This window comes from Centropristis striata, chromosome 20 (genome assembly GCF_030273125.1).
Source record: "Centropristis striata isolate RG_2023a ecotype Rhode Island chromosome 20, C.striata_1.0, whole genome shotgun sequence".
NCBI classification, from domain to species: domain Eukaryota; kingdom Metazoa; phylum Chordata; class Actinopteri; order Perciformes; family Serranidae; genus Centropristis; species Centropristis striata.
In genome coordinates this window covers 22,044,675-22,064,349 of record NC_081536.1, presented here as the reverse complement: position 1 = coordinate 22,064,349, position 19,675 = coordinate 22,044,675, and the positions used below count along the sequence as shown (strand labels likewise).

At 38.8% G+C, this 19,675-nt stretch overlaps 1 long non-coding RNA gene across 1 annotated transcript in view; it reads left to right on the top strand.

Moving 5' to 3' along the window:
- The window catches only part of LOC131993645 (uncharacterized), a 75,186-nt gene that overhangs the window by 10,266 nt on the left and 45,245 nt on the right, over positions 1-19,675 (top strand). Inside the window, exons 3-5 of the long non-coding RNA XR_009396335.1 lie at positions 1,391-1,537; positions 12,061-12,127; positions 15,143-15,264. This is a non-coding gene — a long non-coding RNA (uncharacterized LOC131993645). The remainder of the gene's footprint in view (positions 1-1,390; positions 1,538-12,060; positions 12,128-15,142; positions 15,265-19,675) is intronic.

The following is a 19,675-nucleotide window of genomic DNA, read 5'->3' as shown; positions in this document are numbered from 1 at the left end:
AAGTGTTCTGAGGAGTGTTAACAAATGTCTAAAAATATGTTACAAATTCATGCGAAAGCTACGGTGCATTTCATAAAATAGCAAATTTTAATAGTATTCAAGGAAGGCTTTGAAAATGAAATTGTTTTTCTCAATCCAAGAACGGGTTCTAACTAAATGGCCAGACGTGTTCTTGATGCTGAACTTTATAAAATCTGTATTTCCACTTTTCTAATCAGGATGATTTGGAGAACATGTGAAATAAAGTCAAACCAAATATGGCCACTGCTTTAGAGAGCATCACTGGTGAGGAATTAGTTGGAGGGATGAATTTATAATATACAATATTATTATGCCTGACTGGAACAGTATTGGATGTGGAAATAATGCAGTCCAACAAAAACAACTGATCAGTTTTTGGTGTCAAAACTTTACCCTGCAACCAGTGCACATATTCTCCTGGTTCATACTTTTAAACATGGTTAATGTTGTGAACTGGTCGCAGTTTGGTTAGGTTAATAAACAAAACTATGTACGTGGTTATGTGTGGTAAAATATTATGATTTGGTTTAAAATAAGTATGTTTGTTACATAAATTAGTCAATGTTGAATAACTCAGTGACTTTTCTTATCACAAAAAGGCATTCATCTTGTCTTTGTTGTATGCCTGCATTTTATTCAGTTAATTATATCATTCATACCTCTTTTGTTGCATCCTTCATCCTCTCCAACTCCTCTTGCACTTCCATTTAAAGCCTGTAATATCACTGTTCTCCTTCTCCTGTCAGATATTCTCACTCCTTTTGCTCCACAGAGAGCGCCGTTCTCTCCAGACTTTTCCTTGAAGTGACAACTGGCATACTGTCATATCTGTAATCACCCTGTCGGGACCATTTTCAAACATTGTCAATCGTTTTGTTCCATGGAGGCCCTAAGGTGGCAAATATGTTAGAGCTCCAAGAATCAAACAGAAGCATTGTCAACACATATATGTAAAAGAATAACTTGCAAGTCATGGGTGCAAGTGGGTTGCAGAAATATAGTTTTAGAGGTTTTAGAAAAATACTTTTTCTATATTTTGATGAATAAGAGCTCAAATGCCACCAGTTCTGAGTTGCTTGCAAAGTGTGTTTGAGTGTCAGTGCTTGTATGATGCATATACTGATAAATGCTGAGAGTTACAGTACATCCTGCACATATTGTGGATAATAATTCATATCCAACTTTTAGTTTCATGATGACCACTTCAGATAGTCCACGCAGCTGGCTACTCACTGCTGAAGTGTCCATGAGCAAGACAGGCCTTGCACACCTCACCCCTCTCATCACGCAGCTTGTAACATGAAACATTACATGCTCTTAACTTATGCATGCTGCTCTGACGCTGATTGTCTTTCACTCTCCATTGCAGAGAATTGTGTTCACATGGTGTCCACTGGGGGGCAGTATAACCCCAGTAGAAAGCCTCCTGTGAGCTGGCAAGAACTCCCCCTGGATGTCCTCGAGTTTAGTGTTACCCTCTGAGGGACGACGTGCAGGGAAAAGTCACTTACACCAAGTATGTTAACTCTTTTATTAGTAAAAAAATATATATTTGAATTTATTCAGAATGAAAGCAAAATCAGGGAACCTGTAAGTCCCCTTAGTTCTGCAAAATAAAGCAAAAATATTATATTTCTGTGAACTGCACAAAATTGACACAATCTGGTCTGATGATCTTTGTTGATTATTGTAGATTAGTTTAAGTCCATTTTTTATTTCAGATGATATTTTATGACCTATTGAGAAGTTATTAGTCCGTTGAAATACAAGAAAGATAGATTGAACAAAAAATCTTGTGCTCATAACTTATATCAATCCTTATTCAGAGAAAGTAGAAGATCAGACTTGGTGAGTGGCAAAGATGCAAAAAAAGCAGGAATTTTAACTATTCTTGTAAAGATGATGTGGGGATTTTGTTTAAGGATTTTTTTGTATCTTTTGAGGAATGCATAGTCTGCTTTTTGAGCTCCTTGAGTAAAATACTTTCCCTTCTTTCTTTATTTTCTTTCCTGACTTCCTCTCTCTCCACTTGTACTTTCTCAGTTCTCAGTGCTCCGTGAGTGTGTCTCGTATCTCTGCTGCAGCTATTTACAGCCACATAATACTGGCTAGATAAACTCTTTTGATGTACCGCAATCTCAGATCTCTTCTCTGTGTCTTTGATGGGAATAGGTTTAGACATGGCAATCAAGACGTATTCACGTGAAGGGCATTGATTGATTCTTAGATTATCTTTCAATGCAAAGTTTGGTATTTTCTTTAAAAAGGGTTTATTTTTTAACATGGACATGAACGATCAGCTGTGTTTTCAGCCAAAATAGTTTCTGTGATGGGAATTAGCTGCACAGTGAAAGTAAAGTGAGTTTAGTTTTGGAGTTTGGGGCTATCCAAAGGTTTGTGGCCTTGTGAGAAATTATTTTTGGCCCTCTCGTGGGCTCTCAAGTGTAATAAGATATTCTTTTTTGTTGGTTTTTATTCTGCTTAATCATTTTTGAGTGATTTAGTGATTTTGAGAGTACTTGCAGGATCACAAGGCAGCTTTAAGATGTATTTTGACACTGTAAAATTGATCCAAAGATGGAAAATGAGTTTAGGAACTGACCAAGAACAAGAAATTTCTCTTGGTGGCAGCGACGCAGAGACAAAGCACTATCTATACACACTATACTGAAGAGACAACACATAGAGGCCAAGAGGCAGGACATATATACCAGACAATACAGGAGGCACATCAAGCTGCAAGAGTAGGTTCAGCATCCAGTGACAGATATTGTTTTTCAATACCGTGTTCCTGAGAGAGAGTGAGAGAGAGATAGGGGTGTGTGATAGTTCGTCAGTCCAAACAGAGTCATAAAGCGCTGCATGGTTAAGCCTGATGAATTAATAACAGGGAGGCAGATGGGTCCCAGGGGCACTGTGGGAGCAGAGCAGCATGGAGAGCAGAGAGAACACACGTTGATATCACACACACACACACACACACACACACACACACACACACACACACACACACACACACACACACACACACACACACACACACACTTTTCCATGTCTGTATGCATCCATATAAACAGTCAGATACTCATTTGCATCCATATAAAGTGTAGGACAGAGAGACACATATGCATGTACTGAATACAGACTGATGCACTCACTAGTCTGCAATTACTCAAGGTTAAAGTGAACCAAACATTCATGACACAGGTCTGTTTTGGAAATTTGAACATCTACTTTGTTGACTTGACATGCATTGATCATTGCATGTTGAACATAATCTGCTGATGCTTTTGCAAACCTATTGAAGGCCAGCAGAGGTCAAAACTTGAAGAATAAACCCATCAAAGGGCATCGATGTTGCACACAGCCATATTTTTCATGTTCATTCTTTTGTCTTTTGCATCAAGCTCAGCATTTTCACTTTTGTAAATGTGAGTACTTATTTGCTGTGCTACTGTACCTGCAGGCCCGTTAAGTTTGAGAATGAGTGAGTGTGGCTGGTACTCAGGTCTAATGATCAGCATCTGAATCACTTTAATTGCCAAGTTCAATTAAAGCTGCTTGGGGTTAAAATTTATCGTTGTGAAGATGCACCATTCTTATCAGGCTAAATCATAAAGTGAGGCTCCCATTACGCTCTTATTTTCTCATTATCTCCTCCTTTCCTTCATGACCTGGAAACGGTTGTTTTCCATCTTGCTGACAATCCCAGAACTGCAGGAACAAGAAACTGTGCTTAAACGTGCCACACTTACAAACAGACAGCGTGTTTAAAGGTATGCTATGTAGGATTTTAATTGAGAAACACTGTTGAGGCTCAAAAACATTCCCCCTCTGCTCCAAAATAAGGATGTCTGGGGTGTGCTTTCACTTTGGTTGACATGGGTAGAAAGGGCCAAGTGTGAGGAAATGAAGATATGCAAAGACACAAGCAGTGCATCTTCTGGTTCTTAAATACCTCAGTGTTGCATTTACAAAGAGAAAGTGACAATTCCTGCATTGTATGCCATTAAAGTAACATTAGTTACAATCAAAACATGGTGTATGTGATTAAATCCAGAAATTAACTGTATTTTACAGAGTTTTCTTGTTTCTTGTTCTACATTAAGTGCAAATTCCATAAAAAAAGGTTAAAATTATTACAAAGATTAACCATAAAATGGACATTGAAATTTGTAAATGAATATTATGGCACATTGTATATACTTTTTACAGTTTTATTCAATTGCTTTATAGCCTTGAACGTTAAATAACACTGAATTATATGTCAACATACAAAAAAATACATATATGTAAAATACAGAAGAAGAAGAACATCTCCGTTGTCTGCAGCTGATTTAGATTATGTGATAAGATTTCTGTTGAATTTAATTTAACTTAAACCAGGTATCACTTGATGCCTTTGCATCCTGTGCATGTGCAGAATGCATGCAGCTTGCAGCTATAACATCACAGAACGTCTAAACTCTCTCAGTACAGATTAATATCCTGGCTGCAAGTGCGATAGTAGTTCCCTTTCATTGCAAATCATGGTGTAATACATACAGTGGACTCACTAAGGCACTGATGTAGTGTAATGGCGGTTGTTGGCGCGAGCTGATGACACATCAGAATGAGGTGCCAGCGGAGACTGCGTGGTAATTTACAATGGGCAGACAGGTCAAGGTTGCCGTGTAATCTTGTGTCTGATGGAGTGTGCATGTGTGGTAAGAGGGGAAGTAGATGGTGTATGTATGTGTGTGTGTGTGTGTGTACTTTGATTGGTGTGATTTTTAGGTGCATTGTATTGACATGTAGGCATTTCTGTTTTAGTGGTCTGAGTTGGTCTGTATTCTCTCTTACAGTTGGATCACAAAATTCCCTGTTGCTTCAGGCTGTGAAATCTCCTGCTTTCTAATTAAAACCTGCTAATTTTTTCATCAAAACACGGCACCAAGGCATAGATAAATCATTCGAGGTGATAGTAGTTACATTGATTGACTATTTAATAAAACGCCTGTTTCTGTTGTTGCTTTGATGGATGAGAGGATATGATCATACTTTAGTAGCCTCATGGTTGGCAGTTAAAAAAACCCTGTAATGAAATTTGGCTGCAGCTTGGCTGTAAGAGTCATCCCCCCCACCTAAAACCATTGAAGTAGTCTGGTGTTATTGGAGAATATTACTGGTATGAATGGCATTTTGGAGGCTTCCATCCTTTTAATTACACTTCTCATGGCATAAAAAGTTTGGTGGTAAAATTGTCAAATATAGTCAATCCTCTATTGAGCTGCAGTGGAAGAAAAGTTACAAAAAAAGAAGGGATTTTGTACTAAAAGACTAACTTTCAAAGACTTCTACGTGATTTGAGTAACTTGAGTTTTAAGATAAAAAATTGTATGTGTATTTTAAAGACCTTGAATGTGCATTAGGAAGGGAGTTTTTAATGGTCAACATGAAGTACAGACTTGAAAAATGTGGACCTATCCTTGAAAAACCTGTATCAATCAAACCTAAGAGCTGAGTGGCTTTTGTATTTCTACTGCCTCCCTCCCTGGTTCATCAGATCATATCTAGAGGTTTGCTGCCTCTGTTCCTCGCTCACCATCTCTCCTCAACCTCCTTGCTCTCACTTTCCTCTTGACATCTAAAAGGAGTGGATCTCAGCCTTTCTCCAAAGCAACAACTTGGTAATGACAAATTAATCCTCCTTGGAAACAAAACAAAATATCTATATTTCATCAGGCCGTGGTGACGGTCGTTTAGCGTTGTCACAACAAGTTACATGTTAAAAGGCCTTTGCTCCGTCTTTGGCTTCTCAATCCAAGTTGAATAATTGAAAATATTTTCACTGACTGTCAGGCCCAGAGATGTGGAGCCGAGACACCGTCCCTGTGAGTCTCGCAGCTTCTTGTCTCTTGTTTTCTTAAGCTCTGACACGGCGTTTCCGCATGCCTCTACGTTGGCGTGTGGGTGATTTCTCAGTTGGGTTATACATGGCATGAGTGTGGGAATGTACTGCCTGGCTTTGGCTTTGCCAGCCACACAGTCTCCACACAGAGTTGGATAAATACGGATGGGCAAATAAAACGCATACAGATGAACAGTGTGGTGAAGGCAAAGCTGGGGATATACTCTGGCACACGGACTGGTGGATGTATAGACCACCACCGGCACACACATAATCAAAGAGACTGCACGCTGCAGAAAACCTGCATGTTTGTGAGTCTGTCAGGCCCATGGCAATCATGCATGTATGCAGTTGTGTGCATTGTTTATGTGTGTGTGCCAGTTTCTGTATGTGTATGCATATGCATGTGTGTGTGTGTGTTGGCTGCCAAACGTGGGGAGCAGGAAGAGGCTAGATGGTTGGAGGGGGTGTTTATTTATTCATTACCCAGCGGCCTCGGCGGTTTCAGGGGGACATGGCAACACTTGTCCTGGGCCCTTTAGCACTGGTCTGTTTGTGGCCTGCTTTGGCCCTGCCAAAGCCTTCAGCTCTCACCTCCTCTGCTCTCCTCTGCTGCTCCTGCTCTTTATTCTTTTTTACTTTGGATCCTGCTTAGGCTTTCACTTTAGTTCTACTTCTAATGTTCTGTGTTGCCTTTCTTTTTTTGGCTCTTTCTTTCTTTCTGCACTCGAAAAAAGCTTATTTATGCGACACATGATTTCTGATTAAACAACTGCAGATTCCATAGAAGCTGATATGAAATCTAAATAGAAACAGAAAGCATCAAATGTGGTTTTAGTTTAAATATAAAATATGTTGTCTTTGTACAGTTTTCAGTTGAATATGGCAAGTAATCCCATTCTGTTTTATTTATGTCTTAAGTCCTTTTTTATGACTTTTTTGGAATCAGGGTTGAACATTTAACTATTTTGTCCTGGTTAAACAAGACGTATCATATCAGATTAATTGATTTTGAGTTGCTGGTAGGAACATTTTGTTACCTGAGCTAACTGGCTATTTGATGCAGACTAACATTTTTACCGGGGATATATGATGAATGAATGTTATAAATCTCGTCACCAAAAACTCCCTATGTTAAAAAATGACTGTTGACTGATATAGCCTTGTTAAACATAAATAAAAACCGAATGGATAAAAATCAGAATTGACAGTCTATAAGGTATATTTATGTATGTTTATCAGATTAAAACAAAATATATTGTCTGCTAATTGTTTTTGGCCTTTTTTTGGAAACTGTACAAATGATCACATTTTGTTTTATTTACGTTCAGGATTGTATTTAGGCCTTAAATATCCAATTTGGCTAAAATTGATAGTATTTGCCTGAGTAATATTTTGGTGGTTGGTTTGGACACTGATGGGACATCTTCACAAGAAGAGACAAATCTTAATAGAATAGTGAAGTTAAAAATGTCATTTTATCGACAGGACTCTGTTTTTTATTCTCTGCGCTTTCTTCAGTTTGTTTGGTAAACGTGTGGCAACAACACTAATTATGAGTCATCATGGTAACTTATGCAATGTAATTTTTCTAATCTCGGAGAAGAAAATCATTTTAAGCAATAATAAAACAAAAACATCTTTGTTTGGGAGAGACTAGACTGTGTGTCTCAGAGAAGCATTCACATTATTATTAGACTATTAGACAGCATGTGCTATTCCACTCATTTATCTGACTTTGTTTCCCTGCAAACAATGCCTGCACTGTTAAGTATCAGTGTATGAACTTGTAGTTGAGATAAATTGCTCAGACGTTTTTATTTTGCCTCGGGGAAAACAGGGGCGTGTTTGTGTGTCTGCTCATAGTCTCACCTTCTGGAAAAAGTCAATCAGCAACTGTCTCAGGGATGCATACCTCTTCCAGAAAAAACTTTTATTAAACATTTAAGGCACGATTAGAAGTGCTTATTGGATGGTCTTATAATTTCAGAAATGCCCTCTTCCCATTTCTGGTGCTTTGCTAAAATGACAATCCAACATTTACTCCTAGTTCAAACTAAAACTAGGACTGCGCGCAGTACTGAACGGGCCCTCGCAGTACACGCGTGTCGGGGCATGCTGCCGTCAGGGTCTGTGCGTTACAGGGACCAGTCTATACCACCCCTATGAATTTCATTGCCTTAAGTGTTATGGTCTGCGCACAGTGGCACTTATTAAATTAAACTGCCGCCAGAGCGCCAACTAGGGGCCGATCAATAAAATCTTCAAGGGTTATCCTCAGATGGGCATTGACAATAACTATACCAAGTTTGGTGTTAATCCGACCAACCGATATGGAGATATAAAATACTTCAATTTAAAGAGCGCCACCTTGTGGTCATCGCCCAAAATTTTGCAGAGAGCCTCAGGGGCTCATGGGGAAGGAGGATCTTGAGTTTCATGTCATTCAGACACACCAATGTGGAGATATGCAACACTTTGTGTTTTGTGTTGAAAATAGCTCCACCTGCAGGAAGTTGTTATTTAATAACTTGAGTATTCTTTGGGTTATCAAAATTCTTTTAATAACTTTTTGTCGTGAGGGTCCATAGATGCTGTGTGCAAAGTTTGGTGCAAAACGATGAAATTGCCTAGGAGGAGTTCGAAAAAGTAGGTTTGTGACATTTTGCGAATTTGCGAAAAAAAACTCTAGGCGAAAATGGGCGTGGCTTATATCACGAGATTCAGCACAACTCGGTGAACGCGTGGATGTAAGTTTTTTGAATGTGCGATGAAGTGTGTGGGAGTTATTAACCTAAACGCGCTTTCCTTTATTATAGCGCCACCTAGTGGTGGAAATTCAGGATGATAATAGATTATAAAAATTTTCACCATGTGTGATTTATATAAAGTTTCATGAGTTTTGGGGTATGTTCAGGCAGTGAAAAATGCGATCATTTGGGCACGAGAATAATAAAAATAAAAAAAATAATAATAATAAAGAATCATTCGAAATACAATAGGGACCTCGCAGGTCGTTGCCTGCTCGGGCCCTAAAAATACCTGAAAAAATGCCACTTCAAAAAGAAGTAAAAACAATGAATATAAGGTGTTTTTTGCTTGTATTTAGTAAAACCAACCTGCCAAACTTGCCTGTAAAGAAATCTTTTAAAATCCTAAAACCAATATATATATCTATATGTATATGCAAGAAGCAAGAGGGGGCCAGTTCGCCTCCCGCCTGCAGCTCTTCTGTGTGGAGTTTGCATGTTCTCCCCGTGTCAGCGTGGGTTCTCACCGGATACTCTGGCTTACTCCCACAGGTGACTCTAAATTGCCCATAGGTGTGAATGAGAGCGTGGTGTCTGTATCTATATGTCAGCCTTGCGATAGACTGGCAACCTGTCCAGGGTGTAATCCGCCTCTCGCCCAATGTCCAGCCCCCCACGACCCGAGTGCAGATAATGAATGAATGAATGTATATATGTTTGTGTATATATTAGTTTTAGGATTTATCAAGTGTAAACACTTTCACACTTTTGTCTTATGAAGTGGTTGGACAAAACATTGTTTCTTTTTGAGCGTAACCCCACCCTTACAAAGACTTTTGCAATATTGTTCTTGCTCTAAAAGTCAAAATTTACTAACACAAGGCAACAAGACACGTCAAGTTAATCTAACTTAACGCGTGTTGTTGCACAGTGTAAAGAAAGAACAAGAACAATATGTTAAAGAATAATATATTGTGCAGACACATATATAAACATATAAGCTCATGCTGTGCTCCGCATGACCTGATTGGGCTAATCTCCCCCATGGTGGGAGATCATCGATTCCCGTAACAAAAGAACTGAGCCAGGCACACATCTTGCTCCTGACCCTTCTCTCCATGCTCGGCCCGAGTGCGTGTTCAAACCCCGACCCGATCAATGGCCATACAGGGGGGATCAATTTCTCAGTCTTTGGGGTGTCAAATGTGATATGGCATTACTTTGGCCGGTTGCCGTGGAGGAGCCTGGACAGACTGATGCTTCAAAGGTTGTGGTTCTCCTCATCAGTCGAACCATTCAAATCAAGATTCAGATTGGTGTGAGGTGATGAGAGGGAAAGAGATGAGAGGGGTAGATCCTGTCGGCCTGCTTTTGTTTTCAGACGCTTGTTTGATTGGTAAAGTCATCTTCGATTGATTGGTTTGAGGTTGTTTGGTCAGGGTATGTTTCTGACCTGCATGTTTTTTATTTTCTCTCCATCTTTGTTGTTGAGCAGTGAGGTTTCTAAAAATCACTTCTCAGTCAATCACTGAGGACTGTTCTGTGATTTGACTGTTGAGTTTCTTTGAGTGTTTTTCATCTACTCAGCCATGGTGATTATCAGTGTTGATAATAACTGCTCCAAAGAAACACACTTCCTGCATGCAAACAGCAAACTCCGTTATTATTAGTAAGATTGGGAAGTTCTAATCAGCAAGACATTTATGATATTGCTGTGGTCTGGGGCCGATAGCAGATGAAACATCGATTTTAGCGGTTCAGTGATGCAAAAACTAGTCTGCTCTGTGCTACATGCTAACATGCTCATACCATTTCCCATTTAGCACGTCAGCACAGATATTTGCACAATTATAACTAAATGTTTGGGATATCTATGTCTTTACAAGACTCACAAGAGTCCAAGTTCCATTTTATAAAATCTTTGTGTCCTCCTACGAGCATTCATGAACGTATTTTAATTAAATGTATGCTCATGGGAGCATTATCTAGTGTGCAAAATCATATTCTTCTCTTCTCTACATGAATTGTCTGGATGTGCATGTTTTTGTAAGCTTTTTTTGTACGAGACAGTCCATCCAATAGTTGTCCAGACATTTCACAAGTGTCATGGTGGCAAAAGGCAAAAATCAGCCAAAGTATTGAAAGTTAAATGGTCCCTTCTAGCGTCAGGCTTTAGATTGTCTAGGTCATCTACATCTACATTTATGTACAATTAATCTACAAAGATGTGTCATATTTTATGGGTTTGTCATTTATTTCATACAAAGTAACAAGTCACTTCAGATGCAGATTAAAGTATCTAAAAATGTAGTTAGTGAAAAATATGTAAGTAAATGTAGTAAACTATCAGTACCTCACATGTTGTGCTTACTTGTACACTGTAGTAATTGTTACTTTTTTTAAGATAAGATATTCCTCTATTGATCCACATGGGGGAAATTCTGTTAACTCCTGTGATGACTGAAGTAACACAGCTGCCACTGGAACTCAATATGATTATTAAGTTAATGTAATAAAGACAGTAAGCCCATAATAACCAGCTTTCATTATTTATTTCTCTTTTAGAATAGTGTTATTGTTGTAAAATTTCTAAAGAATTTGATGCAATCACTGGTCTTTAAAGTGTTGTATTGATTAATTCTTCCATTTCAGCCTTTTTCTTGGCAGTGAAACAAAGGTTTCAGGTTGCAAACATCGTTAGCGACCAGCATTTTCCTGAGACAAAGACATCAAAAAGGAGAAAACAGCACATAAGGAAACTGTATGAGGGGGGAAAATGGCAACCCCTAAAAGAAGAAAGAGGCAAAAACACAAAAGTATAAAAATTTAATTGAAAAATAAAAACGATGTTATCCCATAAAAACATTCTAAATGGGCTTGGTAGGGCTGTGTATGGCGGGAAGCCGCACGATGTACCTAAGGCACTGCAAAGTGTTAACATGAAAAACACATCAGAGAGGAGGGAGGAGGGAGGGGCGGCGGCCTGTGGGGGGGTGCAGGCATGGAGATGCAGACATGTGACTGATACGTCTCACTTTGCACCTAGTGTGAGCTTGATATGACTGCAGCTACAAATGATGTGGGTCACAGTTTTTCCTTTAAGGTGTGTTTTTCTAAAGAAACGGTTCAAAGAGTAAATTACACATCTGGTTACAAAACATAATTAGGTTTAAATTAACATACTGTACATGTTTAATCTATATGTACAGTATGGAAGGGTGGCCTCACCTCGGCATGGTGTGGGTGATGCAGCGGAGATGGAAAAATATCATGTATAAATAAAGCTGTCAGCCTTCATCACAAACTGGCATAATAAGAATTGAGAAATGATTCCATTAGTAGTAGTTTGTGTGGTAATACTGTGAAAATAATTTCTAACCAATCTGCATCTATTCTTAGGTATGGAAGTAATTGTGGATCATTTGTGGTGTCAGATGGGCCACAGCATTATTACCAGACATACCTGGTAAGTTATTAATGTAAAATACATACTAAATGTACTTTTCTCTACTGTTAAGTTATGCTGCTCATTGTTTTGTCCAATTAACAGTAGCAAACCTCATTCGTTTGGCACCTAAGGCTTGAACAAATCATACAAAAACAAATAAAAAGAATATTTATGTTTGCAGTGTTGAATGTTTTAATAAACTGCAAAAGTGAACGATGAATTAGAAATGCACAATTAAAGTATGAATCATGATGAAAAAGTGTGTTTCTGTGCCAAACGGCAGTTGTACTCATGATTTTTTCGTTGGAAGACAACTGAATACAATTTTTAATTTCCTGTGTGGTGGAGTGAACAAAGTTGAGACTTGTCAGGCCTTCCACGAGTCTAATTGGAGATATAAAACGCCTCAAGCAGAGTTTTAACAAAAAGGTGTGTTTGTGAGGTAGAGGTGTATGTGCTTGCACGCCTGCTTGTCTGTAAGCACACATACTCGCACATTTTTCTTTTCATTTTTTTTGATGATGAAGTAAAAGGGCATGTTTGTTTTGCGTCTCCCGGATTCCCAGTTTCTTCCGCCACAGTGGAATGATTGAGGCAAAGCAACAGAAAAAAAAGATAAAGAGATGAGCAAAGAGAAAGGAAAACCGGTGGAGGAATTAGTCAGTTAAATATCTCAGGGACTTTCCCATCTTTGTCTCCTCTGAGTGTTTACATCAAACCCGTCTAAGCGTTAAAGTTTGCAGGAAGCCACACAGGACCTGCAATCATACAGCAGCACTGACAGGAATGCCCTAAAACTATTAGCTCTTCTTCTCTCTTATCACACACTTTCTCGCTCTGTTTGCTTCCCTCTTCTTTTTCTGTCTCATACATAAGTTTAAACAGAACAATAAAACAGTGGTAAACACGGACGGATGTGTGCACAAACACTCTGTAGTCCCGTATAGTGTCCGTGCTGTGGTCTGCTCCACATTCACTACAGTCAATACATCCATTTTAAATAAAATATGTCAAACCAATATGAACTCCAGAGACCTCTCGTTAAAAGCTCTGACCGCGACTGTTTAGTCACCACTGAGGTCATGTGAACCCTTAACCCGGCATTGGAGCTCACATTACACCACCTCTCGTTCAACCCATCACTGCTACAAGATCAAATAATATCAGAGGATCTGATCCAGAACCTGTAGCTAATAGGCACCTCGGCCCTCTCCGCTCCTAATGGAATGAACAGAGCTGTGGACTTGCTGCCGTTTTGGCCCCGAGGCTGTAATCAATTTCCCCCTTGTGAGGGGGCTGGGCCACCGAGTTCACTGTTTGCCGGGGTTTGATAAGAGGAAGCCGAGCAGGGACCTTTAGTTTGGCCTAATGTCAGGTTCACCATCAGATAAACAGACTGATTTGATCTCACTGCTGCAGGGAGGAGATGACTGCTGCTGCACTCAGTGGAATTCTTACTATGTGAGAGTGTGTGTGTGTGTGTGTGTGTGTGTGTGTCTGTCATGAACTAACAGTTGGCTTGTGTGTTTGCTCAGTGCTTGAGCGTGTGCACAAATGTGTGTAAGAGCTAATGCCTTAGATTGTATGTGTATAAATGTAAACAGCATGGAAATTAAATGCAATGTGCATGATTTTTAAACAAAGATCTCATCTGCAGCAGCACAACATGAAACCTTGATAGCGATGGTTGGCTGTACCTGCATTATGTTTTAGTATTATCTCTTGTACTGAAACAATTACTTTAATTGTTTAGTCTATCAGCACAAGCATAAATCAAGTTTTTTGATATTTGTTTATCACTTATCAAGCCTAAAGACCAAAAATGTGCAGATCCAAGCCTCTTAAATGTCTAGAATTGCTTTTCTTTTTTTATATAATTTCAAACTATCTTTGGGTTTTTAGACTTTTGGTTAAACAAACGCATAGTTTGACTACAATTACAAACTTTTGAATGAATAATTTGAATGCCAAAAGAGCTGTAACCACTTTAGGTTGAATTCAAAGCCACCTGAGACCACTAAAGGAGCAGCAAACAGCATATTATCTGCAAACAAAGTGCAGTTGTATTGTTCAGTACAAGGGCAAAATAACACAAGATTTAGAGTGAAATTTGAATGAATTGCCTCCACATGGCTCTTACCTGAAGTCATAAGAAAACACTGGGGTGTCTGATCCCATCATCCACAGTTTGCAGACACTCTAAAAGCTCTAAAAGAACAGCGTCCTCCTCATGTTGTGTGCTATACTGCAAAATCTGTGCACAATGTGCATCTTCAGGGTTTTGATCTTTTCAAGATGTTTGTTTACGATAATAACACATACTTGTCAAAGTGATGCAGTCATTATTTATAGATGTTAACATGCAACCCATGGTGCACTGAGCTTTTAGAGTAAATTAGAGATTGAAAGTTCAATATGTGCTTTACACTCTTCTGTTCAATTATTATTCATCTCCATCATCACTGCGAGGAATGAGTGATGGATTATATTGACTCAGTGCAGCTCTAAATTGTTAAATAATTGCATCACATACATGAATGCTGATTCAATAAAATAATTGTTCTTTTCAGCAAATGTCTTTCTTTATCCATGATGGAAATGAGTGTGTTTGCAGACTGTTTATAAAAGCATTTTGCATTGCTCATCCTCCCATAAGTGCTTCTTATTATGAGACTTTTTTTTTTTACCACTGTGGCACGAACGCCTTCAAGAATAAAGTATGGGTCATGTAAACTTTTAGTGTTTTGTCTAATGCTCTCATCCATCTATCCCACCATCACTTTCCCCTTTTAATTGCCTAAAACACTTCAACCACTAAACCCTCAACCTGTTCACATTAGATGAGCTGTGTTTGTGCTCTGATAACCTCTCTCAGGCGGCTTCTCAACAGGAAGGCTGATGAGAGGGTATATTAAGGCTGTTAAACAGTTGAGCAGGGCTGGGGGCTTCTGGGAGCCCAAAGAGACAAGAACCTTTATTGGAAATGTAATTTTTGTTTGTCTGCAATTACCTCCCCACTCATTTGTTTTACAGACGCTGTTGTTATGGTGAGGAGAGAGTACGCTGGATTCTCCCTAGGATTGCTCTTCTGAGAGGCTGCAGTTTATTACAAATGGGAAAGCTTTCATTGCAGATTGCCCCAGCGCTGCGTAGAGGTACGTGACCCATCTCAAGCACACAGGGGTCAGCTCTATAGGGTGGAATTTACTCACAGAGTGCAAAGACAAGATATTGATTGTGTTTGTGCACGTTTGTGGACATACATATGAGTTGCATGTATTAATATTGTGTATATATGAGCGTCTGTGAGAGCAAATGTGGATTAGATGGCATGCATTTTTTTTTTTTAATTATATTTAAGTGTGTTTGCTCAGCACACCATGAAATAAAAAGTTGGGATGCTGCACATAAATAACACAGAATGCATCAAACTGAGTATATATTTACAAATGCGCAGTTTAAACATTTCTTTTTTTTAATAATTTTTGTAAGGTTTTCCAATCAATGTAGGTCTTGCAAATCATTGCATTCTATTTTTTTTAATGTTTTTCACAGACTTTTGGAATGGACATTGTGTATATTTATGCATCCATATGCTTCGGGCTGTCATAAATTAAGCACTCTTTAATTTCCATCTGATGTGGGAAAGCTGCTTTTATTTGAGCCAAGATTTTTATTAATGCCCATCAGTAACATCCAAAAGACAGCAGAAAAACTGAAGGTAATATGTTATACAACTTGTCAGGAACATATGGTACCTGCATGATGTTCGCACAAAGTTAAAAACAGACAATCTTGAGCATGCTGTTGTTTGCAAGATGGTGATGATGATGATTTGAAGTGCGCTCAAAAGTCTGTGAGGCATTAATTCATCCAAATATCAACGAAATTATGTATTTTATTTACTAAATGCATTTGTACTTTTTACACGTGTTGTGGCAAAAATAACTCCCAGTGACCATAGACGAGCAATATCTTCCAAACAAAAGCTATTCACCGAATTAACTTTTAACATTGTTTATTGTGCATGATGTCTCTCTTTATGTTGACTATTTACATGATATTAACGTGTGTTTATAACGTATCAATATTAAATGTTTTGAATATCCCAGTAATATCACTGCACTCCTATTTCCCATCCCATTTAAAACATAAAAAAAAATAAAAAAAAATAAGGAACAAATTGCTGACTTCAAAAAGGAATAAAAATTTAATTATGTGGTTCTGTTTTGTTATTCTGTGCCACTATATATACATGCTGGTAACCACCTAGTTACAGCTAATCTCTTTATCATCAGTGGAAATGTCTTTAATAAGGTCACTGGCCCCTGACCTCTGCTCTTATAAAAGAACAGGCCGGTTGTAGTTATTAGTCTGCCCCACACTGGGAGGCACCATTATCGCTCCTAGGATGACGGTGGGTTGTGTGGGGGGGCTGGAGGGGTCTGGGGAGTAGGTAATTTGATTGGAGCAAAATTAGGGACTCCTCTGCTGAGGCATTATGGTAGAGTTCCTGGTGGGTCATTTTAGCTTCACTTCCTCCATATTTCTCAGCTTGATTAAAAATTGATCGGCAACGGCAATGTGAATATATTATTGGGGCCATTATTCACCCCTGACAGATAATTGGATGGTACACACAACTCTATTTTCTTTGGGGGCAATGCCATCGCTTGTGTGTGTGTGTGTGTGTGTGTGTGTGTGTGTGTGTGTGTGTGTGTGTGTGTGTGTGTGTGAAAAGAAGATGGTAGCAGAGTGAAGGAGAGAGTGAGTGAGTGCTGGGTAGATGGTTTAGCTGAATCCTTTTTTTTCTTTATTGTAAGTCAATAAATCACTCTCTCTTCTTCTTCTTTCAAGCCATCCCTCCATCCTATTCCAGCCGTGCTGTCAGTGTCTATGGCCATATATGATGGATATGTTATTGAAACATCATGCAAAGCATATAATCATTTTTCTGGTAATCATTCATAGCCTATTCTCATAAAAATTTGGAATATGGCCATGAAATACATTGTTAGATAAAACCAACATGGATTTGGATTTGCTTTTTTAGTTTGTGCTTATGCTCCATCTCAAATTCACTTATTACCAAAGATTGAATTTCGCTCTAAAAAGCACTGGAGCTGTGGAAAATGTGTGTGAATAAGCCAGGCTGATAGCAGTTAGCTAGCATAGCTGCAGGCGCAGATGGATATTGGAATGAGCAGAATGCAATGTGTGCTCGGTGGCTAATGCTATTTGCTATTCGCCCAGGGCTTAGCTTGCTGCCTTTTTCACGCCTTCTTAATGTCTTAAACTGCATGAAGAAAGAGATGGCGTGCACAACATGGTGTGAGCCTGTGCACAGTTGTCTGTTGGTCTGCAAATAACGGAGGGGATGTTGTCAGCAGTGTGCTGCCTTTAAGGGCTACTATGACATTTTTGCATTGTTACCGATTTCTCTTCAAGCTAAATTTAGTTGTGAGAGAAAAAGTTTGAACAATTTGTCCCTCAGCTCACTAAAAAATGTCTGCTCAGCTATTTTAGCTATCATAGTTTGTTCTAATTACACAGCTCTCATCATTTTTATTCTTAACAAACTACTGGTTCTAAGGCTGGATATGTAAAAAGTATTTTCCTCTGTGTGGAAAGATTTTTTCCGTGCTCCAAAACACACAAATTTAGAACAGAGGCTCGGTATAAGCTCAATCAGTTTTGTGTTACCTCAGTGGGCAATAGACATGAGCAAAATGGACAGATATTTTTAGGAACATGTTACAAAATTTGCCTCCTGTTGAGAGCTAAAGATGCTTTACAAGTTAGTGAGATGCTAACAATATTAAAAATGTGTTTTTAGTTATTATTATTTCCAATGATTGACCCACTGCAGTGCCTGTTTAAATCATGTCTGTAGGTAACAGGCAGATTGCTCTGCCTCTCGTATTGTTGCTTTCAACTTTATTGAAAACCACTCATCCAAACTTCAGACTAGAAACTGTGCTTCGCTCAATCACTAACACACCTCTAGCAATGCCATAGAGTAGGGATGGGCGATATGGACTAAAACATTTATCCCGATAATTTCTGGTATTTATCATGGTAACGATAAAAATGACGATAAATACACACCAATTCAGCCTAATCATTTTGAGAAAAAATCTGTCACCAAAATTGTTTTATATCAATTAAGTCTATTTCAGTTCACATTAGTCTATGCCAGTGAGTTTATAACAATAATAATAACTTTATTTATATAGCACCTTTAGGAAATGCGTTAAATGCACATGTATACAGTAAAGGGACAGTAAGATCAGTACTCTCCAATAACAATGTGCAGGTTATGCTTGAAGCAGGACAGACTTGTCCACTGGTTTAGGGCGACTGCTTTGACCACATTAGCTCCACTGTCCGTGTATCAGGCACACCTGTTTTGCCTCGTCCAGGTTCCATTCCTGCAGAAATTGCTTCAAACCACTAGCAATATTTTCACCCGTGTGGTCATCCGGGAAAAAAGTTGTCTGGAGGCAACAGCTGTTCAACCTCCAATCACTCGTTATCTAGTGAACAGCGAGACTAATGTACGACTCAGTTGCTCGGCTAATGAGCTACTGCTACTGTGGTTGAAGCAAAAAAACTCCACTGTAGACAGCAAACTGTTTGCAAACTTTGCACATGGTGAATTGCTGCTCCGCGTCAGACTTTTTAAAAGCAAACCAGTTCAAGATAATGGAGCTGGAGCCCCGTTTAGGAACGAGCTCCTCGCCGCCCGGCGTATCTGCTCCGCCTTCCGCCATTTGTTCTTTATACCACATGTGTTAGGCTGTGAGTGTGTTGCACACTTTCATACATCATCAATGGGAATTTAATATATCGTTTTTATCGTGGGATGAAATATTCTTACCGTGGGGAATGTTTTTGATGATATATCGTAAATTATAACATATCGCCCATTCCTACTATAGAGTATACACATCATTTGCTAAAAGCTAACAATGTGGGCCAGGGTATTTCCAAGAACATAAGCGTTGATTCCGAAAGTAAAATTGCTGTCGGGTTGCAAATTTTAACCAATTTCTTTAGCTGTAGTTGACTGCCTTAGCCAATGTATATCAGTTCATCATTAATAATTTGTAAAATTATGTATTTTCACTTGAAATGAATGAATCAGAGTAGACTACAGTAGGATTTAAATGACTGATGGATTCATCTTTCAGATCCCCACTTTGCTGGTACTTAATATGTTTGCATTTGCTGCAGTGCAACATCTCCGGTCTCTCCTGTTCAAATTAGTAGCTATGATCTCACTGATGGAAAGGCCTCTCAGGAAATGACATGTGTCTGTAACATTATTTGCAGCCATGCTAGCTCCCACATTGCTGTCCGGATGCAAATTTTAACCAATTTCTTCAACTGTAGTTGGCTGCCTTAGCAAATAGTTATCAGTTCATTATTAATTATTTATAAAAGTATGTTTTTCCACTTGAAAATAATGAATCAGAGTAGACTACAGTAGGGTTTAAAAGACTGATGGATTCATCTTTTTACATCCCTACATTGCTGGTACTTATTATGTTTGCATTTGCTGCA